Below are 15,846 nucleotides of genomic sequence, written 5' to 3'. Positions count from 1 at the left end.
AAAAAAAAAAATCAAAAATTTCAAAAATACAAAAAAAATCAAAAAAATTCAAAAATACAAAAAAAAAAATTATAAAACAAAAAAAATCGTTACTTGGTGAAAACCTGGCAAACAAGTGCCTTGTGACACAAAAAACATTGAAAAATTGAAAAAAGTAAAGAGAAATAATTACGTCCAACAGTGAAAAACACTTCGGTGGCGCCTCGGGCAAGTACCATGGTGAAAACTGGGTCACCAGTGCCATGTGTAGAGACATTGCTCCTCCCTCCTTTAGGATTCTCTTTCATCACTTCACTTTGCACACACTCACAACCTATTCGTTCATAATACCCATTCCCATCATGGCTTGTTATTGATCTACCTAAGATTGGTTAGCCATTCATAATAAACCTCCCTTTTCACTCTCTTTCCATCCATAATAAATCGGATCCTATCTGTGGCTAAGGCAAATCCTACGTCTAGTGATGGGTGTGGAACTGAGAGCATCACATGTTTCAAGGAGTACAGTTTCTTCCAGCTTCCTTCAGTCTATCCACGCACAATCCGCAATAAAGCAACATTTGCATCACAGATCCACAATAAAGTTTCATCTTCTCCATAATAAAGTATCAGTTTCATGGATTCAGTCAGTTTCAGATGAGACACAGCAGCCACAATGGGCTTCAACAAATCAAATCTTTCAACAGACTCAGACAACATTATGGTTCAGTGCTATCTATCCTTTTTGTGAAAGTAAACGTTGTGACCACAATCAAATAAGACTTATACAAGTGACAAGAGACACTAAACTTGAGGACTACAGTGGATGTTGGTGTCGAGTCTTGGTTTTCTTTTGATTTTCTCTTTTCCAAGATGTCTCTGACTAGAGATTCTATCTCCAGGATGTCTTTGACTAGAAAGGCGAGGATGGGGTATCGTCACCTATTTGTATTTGTTGTCTGTGGATTGTCTCTTAGTAATGCTATGACTTGTCCAAGGATATGAGGACACTGTGAGTCTAGTATGAACTAGGGCATTCCTTGTTTGTGACTATCTTATATCCATGCAAACAGGTACAATGACTTTCTGGGTCGAACATATGCCTTGATTGTCATAACCTACTTGCCATAATATAGCTCAATGATGATAATGCACAAGAAGCTCTTTTCACTTTCATATCTTCTATTTTCCATCCCACGTTCTTGATTGACTTTCATCATCCTTCCTGAGTTTGTGTAGCTTGCTATCACATGACTGAGTATAATGACACGCCAAAAACATTTGCATTTCATGTAGTTGCACCTGCATTATCACATATTAAGCATTCCATACATACATATAGATATCACAATTGCATCACATCCTGCACACAACACGTGTTAGCACATTTTGCATTTTCATCATGTCAATAATCTTTTGCATCATCAATTTCATCTGCATTTCATACATTCACATTTGCATCATGCATACACATATAAAAATATAAAAAAACAAAAATATTGCATTTCATTATGTACATATTTGCATCCATATCATAACCATCACATAGAAACATACATCATGAAACATATCATCACATAGGTACGCATGCATATAGCTGCTGCAAAGAAGAATCATCTCATATATATAAAGTGTCATGATACAATGATGTCAAAATCATATGGCTACAATCACCCGAAGGTGTCTACATCATCATACAAAAATGATACAATACTGATACAATAGGGAGCCCTCTACGGCTATGATGAACTCCCTCCCTCGGAGCCACCTAGCCTCGACAGAATCTGAGCCCCCAAAGGACCCGCCCCAGGATCATCCCTCATGTCCCCTCTATCTAGTGGTGGTGGAGGACCCATAACCCCACCACTAGATGCCTGTCTCCTCTAGCTCCCTTCTGTAGTTGCCGCTATCCACGATGGTCTATGGAAGCTCCTCGTCCGCTGATCAGCTGGGATTGCACCATAATAGAGATCCCGCCAGTAGGCAATCTCCTCCCCTACCCGTAAGACGTAGGCATATCCAGCCCCTGTGTCCTCTACCGCCTGCCTCCTAGCCCTTAATGTTGTCTCAGCCTCTGTGTAGCGTTGAATGGCCTGATCCCACTCCTGCTCAGTATCTCTGAGCCACCTCTTGAGCCTATCCCTCTCCCTCTCTAGGTCTTGGATCTCATCTGCCTGTCCCTGGTAGATCTCCCTTAGCTCCATCAGCTCATCCTCCTCTGCCTCAACCCCCTGTACGGGTGCCTGCCCCTGTGCCTATGCCTGTACTGGTGCCTGTACTGGTGCCTGTACTAGTGCCTGTCCCTGTATCTGTCCCTGTACTTGTCCCTGTACCTGCACCTGTCTGGGACCCTGTGCTGCTGGCACCTGTAGCGGTAATCCACCACGACCCCTCACTACCCGAGCCTACCTGTCCTCTCCACCCTCCCTCTATGGTGCCACCCTCCTCTCTCCAATTGCCCCCCTCCTCCTCCGTCGGCCTCTACCCCCATCATCTCCATCATCATCCCCATCCCCACCACCATCTCCATCTAGTAGCTCTCCTAGATCCGTCAAGCATGGGAATGGATGCTTGGCCCAGTATGTTGTGTACTCGGCATCCATGTCGGCATCCTCGATCTCTGGCCACATGTTCCAGGGTAGGGGCATCATCTCTACTAGTTGTGTAATAGCCTGATCATATGATAATAAGGGTCCAAACTATGCCTGATCCCTGACAGTCCATGCATACATGCCTGAACCCCGTGGCATCCGCTGGATCCTACCGAACTGCCTGCCCACCCTGTCCACTAGCTGCCTCTTTAGTACATAGGGCGTTTGCCCAATCAGATACCTGCTCTGGAAGGTGTAGGGCAGCTCTACCGCATCATCCTCCCACTGCTCGCATCCCAGGTATGGCCTCCATATAACCATATCAATGTTATCAATCACCCGCCACCAGTGCTCTAACCTGCCAATCCGTGGCTGCGAAGTGATCATGTCATACAAGTGTACGAAACTGCATCCGTGAACTCTACCCTTGAAATGTATCGGTCTCATCACTGGCAGATGCTCATAGGCCCACACTTGTAACAATGTCACCCCGAAGCCCAATCCCACTGACCCATAGTACACAAACTAATGCAACTCGTAATAGAGGTGTGCCAGCACACATAGTCCCCAGGCATATCTGGTGTGCTGTGTCACCAGTGTTTCCAATGCACCTCCCCAGCCCACAGCCAACCCTCGTGTCGCTCTATCAATACACAAGAACCCACTGATCGCTCCTCCTATCACTGCTGACAGCGCTAATCCTGTAACTGTCATGGTGTCCCAAGCCACATGCCCTGCCCTCATCTCCAGTCTTGGGTCCTGGAACACTCGTCTCAGGGCCTCCTTGTCTCCATCTCGATCATAGGGAATCAGCTCCCCATCGATCAGTATCCTCAGAATCTTGTATACATCCTTCAGGGTGACTATCATCTCCCCCATCGGCAAATGAAAAGTGCAAGTCTCAAAGTGCCACCTCTCTGCCAATGTAGTCAACAGTCCCATATTCACCCGAAACTCAGGCACATGCAGAATATGTCTCAGATCCATAGCCTTAATAGCCACTTGGTCCTCGAAGGTCAGCTCAGGTCGTAATCTCTGCGTCGACAGGAATCTCTCCTGTGACTCCAGCATAGGCAAATACTCCTGCAGTCAAGCAAATCAATCATGTCAATCATAGTGGCATTCATTGTTCATCACAAAATGCTACTTTTTATCTAAGTGCATATGACATTCTATCCTAGTGACACTCACTGTTCATCAAAAAGTGTTGCTTCTATCCTAGTGGTACTCCCTATTCATCACAAAGTACTACGTGTTTGGCACTCCCTGTTCATCACAAAGTGTTGCTCACATTTGCACTCACTGTTCATCACAAAGTGTTGCTCATATTTTAGTACTCCCTGTTCATCACAAAGTACTATATCTTGGTGCTCACTGTTCATCACAAAGTGCCTTGATCTATCCTATCCTAGGGCCTCTGCTTGAGTGAATCCTCTTGAGTAGTTTCCTAATTGGCAACGTATGTTCTATCACAGAATTGTCAATCCTAGCCCTATTTGCAATCCTAGTTTTCCCTAGAGGACCTTCTTGAGTGTATCCTCTCAGCAGCTTATCCAATCGACAGCGTATGTTCATCACAGAACTGTCGATTTGACTTAGAAGACACAAATTCACATTTTTTGGACACAAACGCGCTTTCCTGACATAAACACGCTTGAAGATTGCATAAACGCGCCTATTTTACACAGATGTGCCTATGCTCTACACAGACGCGCCTAGGCGACACAAACGTGCCTTCTTGGCATAGACGTGCCTACACAGCACAGACACTGCCGCATTCGGCACAAATGCATTTTCCAGCACAGACGCACCTGGAACAAACACAGACGTGCCTATCGAGCATAGACACGCCTGGCACCAACGCAAATGCGCCTGGATGTTTTTGACATTTTTTGGACCCTAACCTAGAGCGCATTTATTACCCTATCTAGCATGCATTAATGACAACAATAAATGCAACAAAGTACGAGGAGGTTTTGTGGTACTTACCGGCTCTCCTACCTCTGCTGGTCTCTAGAATCGGCGAACGCGGTCGAATTTGTGAACAAAGGCCATCACTGCTGACTGCTGCTGCTCTATTCTCGCTCTGCACTCTGATCTCTTGGATGTGTAGATGACAATGAGGATGTATTTCCCTTGTGGTCTATCTTATAGACTGCCCTAGCTCTCATTTCCCAAGTCAGTCTTCATTATCCCGTGACTCTATCACTCTATCTGGTCAGTCCATTCTATTACGTCTTTCTTATTGAGAGATTGTCTGCGATCTTTTCAGACATTTTTTCATCCAATCTCTCGAGGGGGCATATCATTCCCATCTTGGGGCAACTCTGTATTAGTTCATCTTATCTTCTTTGAAACAACGCGACAAGCCGCATTGTCTCAAAGAGGGGCAAAAGGTAGACACCTAAAATTGTCATGTCTAATTAAATAAATATTTTATTTATTTAATTATCTAAGCTTAATTCTTCTATTAATTAAATAAATCTTTATTTATTTAATTAATTCATTTATCCTCTTCTAGCCTTATTTCTCATTTAAATAAATACATTTATTTATTTAAATTATCCTTTTCCTAAATTAAATAAATATCTTATTTATTTAATTGATCCCACTTCTTCTATTAATTAAATAAATCATTATTTATTTAATTCATTCATTAACCTTTTCTACCTATGACACATGTCATTCATCTCTTAATTCATACACTACTTACCCCTTTCATTATTTTATTATTTCTTTTACCTACCCTCTAATCATAGCCGACCTCCTTTTACACCTCTCAATCTTATCCCTCCATTTCATATAGTGTCTTCTATATAAGAGGATACTTCCTTCATTATCAGCCCTAATCAATCATCCTAACTACCCAACTACTTGATCAATTTGGCTACTTGGCATATGCGATCCTACTTGCAACCACATTTCGTTCTTTGTTGAGCTCTTGTGCACATAAAATCTGAGAGCAAATACATCAAACAAGATCAATGGAGATAGGAAAAATGGAGATCCAAACCCTATTGGACATGTGATGGTATAATCTTTGTGATTTCATTTGATTTGCATTGTCTTAGGTAATCCTCATATGTTATGGTGGATCTTTGTTGTTTTCAGACTAGGGTTTTGTGGTTGAATTCATTTAGCCTTTCAATATCATTATTATTGTTATCCATTTTCACCATATACAATGATAACTCATGCGCAAATGATTTTGATATACCCGGAGATGATTCAAGGCCTTGAGGCGCCTTTCGTCTAACAATTCTAGCTCTTGTAAGCAGGCAATTTTGTATTCTTCCTCTGGTAGGATGTTTTGCAGCAATACCCTTAGAGAGGGGATCTCGATCTCAAGGGGAAGGATGGCTTCAGAACCAAATACTAGGGAATAAGGAGTGGTGCCCGTGGGGGTGCGGATGGGGGTGTGGTAGGCCCACAATGCAGGATGGATTTGGAGATGCCAATCATGGCCCACTTCATTGACTATCTTTTTGAGGATTTTTATTAGGGTTTTATTAGAAGCCTCAGCTTGGCCATTGCCTTGGGGGTAATATGGAGTGGAGAAGCGGTGTTGGATGTTGAATTTTTGGCAGAGTTCTTTGACATCCTGGTTCTTAAATTGTTTACCATTATCTGTGATGATAACTTTTGGGATGCCATATCAGCAAATTAGGTACTTCAGGATGAATTTGGATATTTGCTTGTCAGTGGTGAAAGTAAGAGGGATAGCCTCTACCCACTTGGTGAAGTATTCAATGGTGGTGATAATGAATTTATGTCTGTTGGAAGATGAAGGGTGGGTTTTCCCAATGAGATCAAGCCCCCATTGCGAGAAGGGCCATGGTGTAATGAATGGTTGCAATTCTTGTGACGATGCATGAATCTTGTCGCCATGCTGCTAGCAAGGGATGCATTTCTTCACATAATTGTATGCATCTTCTTCCATTTTAGGCCAATAGTATTCTATTCTCAAAAAAAATTTAGCCAACGTGAGTCCACTTGAGTGTGCCCCACAGATACCCTCGTGTACTTCGCGTAATGCCCATTCTACTTCTTGTTTATCTAAACACCTTAGGAGGGAACCATCAAAATGCCTTCTGAACAAGGTGTCTGCAAGGATGGTGTAACGGGCACATCGGCGGATGAAGGTTTGCTGTTGGGTTTTGGTGAGGTGTGGGGGAATGGTGTTGTCTTTGAGGAAAGCGAAGGTTTCTTGGTACCAAGGGGACTCGGGACCAACGAGAACACACACCATTTCAGACTCTGGTAGGTCGTATGTCAGTATAAATAGTTTCTCAACCAAGAACTCGCACTTTTGACTGTGTGTTGGCATTTGAAGGAGGGAGCCAATGGTGGCCATTGCATCTGTAGCCCTGTTGTTTGTTCATGGGATTTGGTCAAACTTGATTGTCATCAAATATTGCTTAAGATCTTCAACCATGGTACGGTAGGGAAGGAGTTTATCATCTTTTGTCTGGTATTCATCATTGACTTGTTTTATGATGAGTTGGGAATCGCCATAGACTTGTAATTCCTTTATTTTCCAGTGGATAGCCAAGCGTAAACCTGTGATGAGGGCTTCATATTCTGCTATGTTATTGGTACATGCAAAGGCTATCTTGTATGATTTGGGGATGCCATCTCCTTGAGGTTTGACCAATAATATTCCTGCCCCCGATCCATTTTGAGTGTAGGAGCCATCAAAATACAATTTCCATGTGGAGGATGTGGTAACAGTTATAATGAACTCATCTAGTAATTCTGTGAGAAGAGGATGGTCGCCTGGAAGTGGAGCTTCAACCAACTGATCTGCAATGACTTGTCCCTTGATTGCCTTTTTATCCACATATTCAATGTCAAACTCGCTTAAGAGCATGACCCATTTGGCGGTTCTACCAGTGAGAGTAGCTTTGGACAAGAGATATTTAAGTGGATCAATTTTAGCAATTAATTTTGTTTTATTATTTAGCATATAGTGTCGTAGTTTCTATGTGCTGAACACTAATGCCAAACATACTCTTTCAATGGGGGTGTAATTGAGTTCATATCCTACCAACGTCTAACTGATATAGTAAATGGTGTGTTCCTTCCCTTGATCATCTGTTTGTGCCAATAATGCCCCCAATGCCACTGTAGTAGCACATATATACAAAATAAGGGGTTTTCCAGGAGCAGGAAGCATCAATACAGGAGGTGATGCTAGATATTCTTTTAATTTCTCAAAGGCCTTTTGACATAGGCAAGCCCATTTAAATTTTGTGTCTTTACGCAATAGGTGTGCAAATGGATGACACTTGTCTGCTAGCTATGAAATGAAACGCCTGACAGACTGGAGTTTTCCCTGGAGACTACGCAGTTGTCTGAGAGTTTTTGGCGGAGGCATTTCCTTAATAGCTTTTACCTTTGCGGGATCAACCTCGATGCCTCTACAGGAAACAATGAATCCCAGTAGTTTTCTTGATGTGACGCCAAACACACACTTTTTGGGATTTAGGCGCAACTTGTATTTTTCCAATCTTTCGAAGATCTGTTTTAGAATGGGGATGTGTTCTTGTCTTGTCTTGGATTTTCCTAGTAGATCATCCACGTAGTCCTCCATAATTTTGTGCAAGAGGTCATGAAAAATTGTTGTCATTGCCCTTTGATACGTAGCTCTAGCATTTTTAAGGCCAAAAGGCATGACCCGATAACAGAAGGTACCCCATGGTGTTGTGAATGCAGTTTTATGCTGATCCTCATCTGCTATCCTGATTTGGTTGTATCTAAAAAACCCATCCATTAGTGATAACATTTCATGTCCTGTTGTAAGGTCCATAATCATGTCTATATTGGGGAGCAGGAAATCATCTTTAGGACAAGCTATATTTAGATCTTGGAAATCTGTGCAGATGCGGATGCCCCCAGCAGGTTTGTCAACAGGTACAATGTTGGAAACCCATTCAGCATAATCTATTGGTTTGATAAATTCTGCATCCAACAACTTTTGGAGTTCCGCCTTGACCAGGAGTGCAATATGTGGGTGCATTTTGCGCAATTTTTGTTTTACAGGTTTTGCATCTGGGCGGACGGCGAGATTGTGAACCACCAAGACAAGGTCCAACCCTGGTATATTGGAAAAGGACCATGCAAAATTGATTTTTACCTCTGTAAGGAAGTTGATGATGTCTTGTTTCTTAATTTCTATGAGGGATTTGGCAATGAGCACATTTTTCGGAATGACCTCGATGCCCATGTTGATGCTGTCTGTTTCTTCTATCAACAAATTTGATTTGTCCTGTGGAAGGTAACCAATGGTAGGGAGATCAAATCCCTCATCGTCAAGTGCCTTTTCTAGGTTTTCACTTTTAGATACGCCCTTTGTTTTTATTTCTTGTTCATCCAAAGGCGCCTCGGGGAGGTTTTCACCTAGGGAATCATATCTTTTTCTTTTATTATCTTTTTTGTTCCTAAGGGCATTGACTTGACTACCAAAGTATCCCTTTTCATGTAGTTGAATACCCTCAATTCTGCTACAATCTTCCATATTTTGCGTTGTTAGGAGAGCAATGAGAGCATTATCATCGACGCAGATATCTAAAGTGGGTTTGTCTCATTGGCCCCAATCAATGAGTTCAGAATGGACAAGATGTAGCTCATGTGAAGTGGGAGGGGTTACAGGGGTGATGTTATTGATGTAAGTGTCCAAGAAGATATCTTTCTCATATTCATAAGGCATTTCATGGAATTCCACTTTGTCAGTGCTTTCGATATCCAAAGAAGGACTAGAATGGGCACCAACAATAGTCATCTTAGGCACCGGGGTGTACCCCAAGCCTCTGTTGTATCTATAGGAGATAGGATTTATGGGTGTTTTTCTTCCTTTCTCCTCTGGTCCTAGGCCGTGTTCTTTGTAACCCATTTTTTCAACTATGGCAGATGCTTTTGGGTACATTCTTTGGATATTCTTGTTGGATCTTCATCTTCTTCCTGATAGAGCTATGAAGAGATATCTACTTCGAGGCTCTCGTTATCAAGTGGGCCCCATTGCTAGAAGGTAGTGTTTTGGCATTGCATGACTGGTTTTGGGTCCTTTTTTATCTCTTTTGATTTGCCAAATGACTTAGGAGAGAGAGGGAGGTTTTCTATTAATAAGACGTTCTCCAATTTGTATTCTCCACAGCCATTGTCCAAGATCTTGATTTGATTATCTGGTTGGGATGATGTGGAGGCAAAATTTGATGTGTCAGATGGAGGCGTTGGCGAGGGTCTATTTAGTGGGCAATGATACAGATGCTTCCCCTCTAATAGTTTGCAATATTGAAAAGGTTGGGGATCACCTTTGATAGTGATCACTCTTCCATTATAGGGGAATTTGATGCATTGGTGATAGGTGGAGGGTATGGCCTGCAAGGAATGAATCCATGGCCTCCTGAGGAGAATGTTGTAGGGGAGATCAAGATCTAATACTTGGCAAGGGGTTTAAATTGTAATGGGGCCCACTTGAAGAGGTAAGGTGATCATGCCCTTTGAAATTCTTTCTGCATCATCATATGTCTTTATTGTGATCCTTCCTGATGTGTCTATCAGATCTTCAGAAAGTCCCAATTGTTTTATTAATTTGTATGTACACAAATTAAGCCCGGATCCACCGTCTATTAGGATACGTTTGACCTTATGCTTGTGGATGAGAGTTTCGATGTGCAAAGGTTTGTTATGGTCTTCATCTGCGGGAGCATCTTTGGAGTTAAATACAATGTGTCGCTGGGCAGCAAGGTTTCCAATGAGGGCTTGGAATTCGGTGGCGTTGATGTTATCTGGAACACGTGATTGGAGAAGGGCTTGTTCCAAAATTTCTTTATGGACCGGGGAGGTCTTGAGAAGTTCCAAAATGGAGATTTGCATGGGTGTCTTCCCAAGCTGATCAAGGAGGTCATATCGGCAAGTGGAAGACATGGGTGGGGGGTTTGGTGGGGGAGGGACTCCTTGGATGGTGACCCTTCCTCGATGTGTAGTTGCATTGCATTCATTCTGGAAATGGGAAGTGGAAGGCGTGGCACCTTGAATGACTATCCTAGCAGGATTTGATCTACTTTTGGAAGAAGGAGGATTGACTCCTTGGATGGTTATGACATTGACATGATTGTCTGTAGGTTTAATGCGACCTACTAAAAAATCAAAGACGATTATGTGATTAGCGTAGTCATAACCCATTGCGTTAGATGATGAGCATTTTCCTTTATCATGATTCAGGAAGGGTTTCTGGTACATTTTGATTTTGTCATTATTATTACCAGGTTTTGCATTTGCTACTTCAATCTCACCTCTATCAATGAGATCTTGTATGTAGATCTTCAATTTCATACACTTTCGTGTATCATGTCCCTTGATACGATGGTATTCACAATACTCATTTTCATTATACCATCTCGGTTTAGGTTGATTGGGGTCAAATGGGCGAGTAATTGGAAAAACCACTACACCTGCTTGGACAAGTTTTTGAAACACCACTTCAATAGGCTCAGCTAGAGGAACGAAATCTCTTGGAGTCCTGTTATTCGATCGGGGTGGTCGTCCATGGATTGAGACATTGTTGTGAGGTTTTTGGGATTGATTTTGGTTGTTGAATTGATGATTGTTGGTGGTGGATTTTGGGGGAGCGGCCACAGTTTGGACCCGCTTTGCATCAGTTACGCCATCATTGACCACATTTTCGTTTTTGGACCAGAATTTTGGCTTGTCGTTATAATAAGAGGAAGAACTTTGTGTTGATTTATGGTAATGTTTCAAGGTTCCTTCCTCCAACAAGACACGCTCGAGGGTGAGGCCCTTATCTATCAATTTTTGGAAGGATTTGATACATTGAGATATTAAAGGTCTTGAAAGTTCAGGCACCAAGTTCTCTTGGAATAACTCAATTTGATGTTGTTCTGGCATGTCCCACTGGAATTTCTTGATAAGATGTTGCCATCTTTGTAAGAAATTGGCGAAGGTTTCTCTAGGCCTTTGTTTTGTAGTACATAAGTCCATCATAGAAACATCATTACCCATGTTGTATGCATAGTGGGCCACAAATTTTTCTGCCAAGTCTAGAAAAGAGACAATGGAACCTCATGGTAAAGATGAGAACCATGCCAAGGCGTCTCCTGTGAGAGTCTTGGGAAAGAGTTTGTGAAGATAAAGGTCACTATAGGAGACTTCTTGGTATAAGATGTGGAATTCTCGGACATGGTCGCGGGGATCTCATTTGCCTTCATACTTGGTGAATTTAGGGATCTCAAATCCCAGGGGATATGGTGCAACTGATATAGATGGGTCGTAAGGACAAGGGAAAAACTTTTCGAACGAGTAAGTTTTCCTTTTATTAGTCCTTTGTTTCATGTCCTTGATGATATTCTTCATGTCTTGAATTTCCTTGATGAGGTTTTGTTGTGGACTTTTATATTGATGAATTGTATTTGCCCCAAGAATTGGATGAACCAAAGAAGGTGCACCACCACTAATATATTGATATGATGAGGAGGTGGGAACATGGGATGTGATGATTGAAGTCGCTGGGGTTTGAGGGACAGTTGGTTGCGGCCCACCAACTATTGTGACGGGATTGAATACGGCCCGGATAAAACTTGCGACATTATTGGGAGGAAGGGAAGTTTGTGGAATAGAAATTTGTGGTTGAATAGAAGGAGGTGGTATAGAAGTTTGTTGGAGAATGGATGAGATCAGATTTGATAGTGGTATGGATGGTAAGGAGGAAGAAGGTGGGATGGAGACCACAGTGGGAGGTACTGCGGGTGGCATTGATTGAGCTTGGATGATTGATGGGGCAGCAATTGATTGAGTTTGAATAGTAGGTGCAACACTTTGTGTGGGAGCGAGGTCTCCTTGTGGTTGTTGGGTGAGAGCGGATCTATTAAATTCAGGCGGAAGTTGAGCTCCATGTTCAAGGAGAGTTTTCAAAAGTGCAGTAGGATTGTGTTTAATAAACTTTTCCATCATCTCTTGGTTATAAGAATCCGCTAGGAAAGTTTGCACTTCTGGACAAAGTTCATCTTGGTTAACCATGTCAAGATTTTGACTGTGATCTTGATCACTAGGTTGCCCACTTTTTGTATGATCTTGTGTGGGATCTTCATATAGGACATCAATGTCCGACATGCCATATTGTTGTTCAGCCATCTTTTTCTTTTGGGATCGAGTTGCGACCATACACGATATTTGTGATGAAAAGACTTAGGAAAAATGTGATGAAAGGACTTAAGAAATTTGTGATGAAAGGATTTAAGAAATTTGTGATGAAAGGATTTAAGAAATTTGAGGATGAAAGGACTTAAGAAATTTGTGATGAAAGGATTTAAGAAATTTGAGGATGAAAGGACTTAAGAAATTTGTGATGAAAGGATTTAAGAATTTTGAGGATGAAAAGACTTGAGAAATTTGTGATGAAAGGATTTAAGAAATTTGAGGATGAAAGGACTTAGGAAATTTGAGGATGATTGATGGAGGAGGTATAGTAGTGATGGTTTAGAAGAAATTTGATGACTAGGTTGTCTTTGGTATGAACATGAAGGATCGATTCGAATGGCAAGTTGTATGAAGGGATATGACCACCCTGATTTGGATGATAGTTCATGTTTCAAAAGACAAACTTGAATGTTGATGGAGATGATGGACTCTTAGCTTCTCTCTTAGGCTTATGAAAAATGGGACGGATAGAGTTTTGACGCAGTTTTGGACTTTGTGTGGGTAATGACTTGGACAATTGTTTGTGTCTTGACAAATGTTTTTGTAAAGTGTTTGGGGATAGTGATGTGTTATTAGTCTACTCTTGGAAAGTATGTATCAAACAAAGCAAACACAGTGATCAAATGCATAGTATATCAAAGACACTCATGCTCATATACAACATTCTTAAGGTTGGCAAGGACAATAGTCATTGAATCCCAATTGGTTTCCCATCTACGCTTACCCAGAGCGGACACTTAGATGCTTGACCCCACTGGCTCCCCTCCACGGCACTCACTTCTCGGGGCAGCCAAGCATCAATTGCCATGAAAACTCCTCATGGCGAACTTTGTGTGTCTACTAAGGGCCGTAAGAATATGGCCACTTCAGAGGTCCGACTTCCTGCACCAATGACTAGAAGGTTTTTGGCCACTATGAACAAGGTGTTTAGTAAGTCTTCTCGTTAGGAGCTACCATTCGAAGTTGCACAAGCGCAATTGAGGCCTATAGCCCAACGAAGCACCAAGAACTTAGTATTCACGCAAGCATGATTGAGATCTCTAGGATCCTACTAAGCACCCAATGTGAGAGTGAACTCTCATATAGCCCCAACCATTAACCCTTTTGTAGTCAATGGCCTATTTATTATAGTGAGTTGGGAACCCCAAGTCCGGGTGTACTCACTTGGGTCATTCCCCTCTTACCTTCTCAAAGAGAAAGTTGGGAGGGCAGGCCCGCTAGAGGTAAACACACAATCAAACAAGAAAAGGTTGGAGGGTCTGAATTTCTAATCGTCTAGTAAGACGAGAGCATACTTTCCTACCTTTACGCTTTTTTTAAAGACACATAAGACAATGGTTCATTCCATTTTAATTAATATCTAGGTGCCTAATTTAAATAAATGCACAATATTTGGTTGAATCAGTTAGGCAACTTGCAAAACCACTTGATTAGTAGTTTGAAAAATGGAGTCTTCAAAAAGCGTCCTCCAAAACAACTTGATTAGTAGTTTGGAAAAACAGAGTCTTCAACAAGCGTCCTGCAAAAAACAACAAAATAACAAAAATATTAATTTTTTTGATTTTTTGGGAATGAATAGAAAAACATGAATAAAAACTTTTTTACTAATGACAAATGTGGATTTGAAGAAATCTTTGATGGGTAAATGGGGTTTGACTAGGTTTTTGCCACTTTCCAAGGGATAGGCAAGCGAAAAATGGGGATTTTGGAGGAGAGATGAAGGAATGGGAACATTTGTCAAAGAGGGGCAAAGAAGCAAAAGTTGGAGATGGATAATATGAGAAAAATTTGGAGGTGATTGGATAAAAGGGGAAGGAGTTATGATAAACCCTAAAAATAGAGAAATATGAAATTTTGGGCTTCAAAAAGTGGATTTTTGGGATAAGGCCTCCAAGGAAGGAAATGTGGAAAATGGCAATGCGGAGAATCTGGTGAAGTTTGGAGGAAAATGGAGTCAAGATAAAGAAGATATGGCAAAAAAATAGGAAACCCTAGATTTAACCTTAGATTTAACAGAGCAGACAGAAACCCTAGATTTAACAGAGCAGAAACCCTAAATTTAATAGAATAAAAAAAAATGTCGAAGGTCTGGATTTTTTATTGTCTAGATAGACGAGCATAATCTCCTTTCACACTTTCCTGCGGTTAGATAGATTATCTTTAAATAGAGCAGACAACAGGAAATGAAAAAAAAAAAGAAATGCAGACTACAGTTAGCACCTAAAAATTTCAGACAGATTAATAGAGCAGACAGTAGCACTAAACAAATAGAAAAGTGTCAAAGGTCCGGATTTCTGATTGTCTAGATAGACAAGAGCATACTCTCCTATTTTCACACTTTCCTGCGATCAGAGCATACAGTCGCGCTAAACAGAATAGAAAAGTGAAAGGTCTGGATTTCTGATTGTCTATATAGACAAGAGCATACTCTCCTACTTTCACACAGATTCTAATTAAATAGAGCAAATAATAGATCAGATAACAGGAATTCAAATTCCCACAAAAACTCTCACGTTAATCGCAGAGCTATCGTGCTGAAACTGAAACAGAAACATAAAAATAATATAAACAAAAATGCAACAGAAACTGAAAAGAAGCTGTTGCGCAGAAATACAGAGCCGCTATTCTAGAACCTGCAAGAAAGATTTATTTTTTTTCTGTAGTCGCGTTATTCTGGAATCTGCGTCTCACAACTCACAAAAACCTAAAAAAAAAACATTAGTTCTTAGAGACATGGGTCCCACCGGATGTGCCAAAATGAAGAGGGGAAAACAGATTTGAAGGTCAAATGATCAAAACATAATGAAATAAACATGCAGAATGTTAAAATATCATTAAAAGACCATTTCACCTTGCTATTTTACCTTCTCCTTCGGATTGAGCTTGATGAAGTGAAGGCGCCCCTTGATAATGCTCCACTTGATGCGCTCCTTTGATTGCTAGATGTGGATGGCTCTCCAATGTTGTGCACAAATGGAATGGATTTGAAAAATGATAAGGATGAGATGATCAAGTTGCCAAGATGATTTCCTGGGCTCAAAAGGGCAGCATAAGCTTACTA

Source organism: Cryptomeria japonica, chromosome 3, assembly GCF_030272615.1.
Source record: "Cryptomeria japonica chromosome 3, Sugi_1.0, whole genome shotgun sequence".
In the NCBI taxonomy this organism is placed as follows: Eukaryota; Viridiplantae; Streptophyta; class Pinopsida; order Cupressales; family Cupressaceae; genus Cryptomeria; species Cryptomeria japonica.
This window is presented reverse-complemented; position numbering follows the sequence as displayed.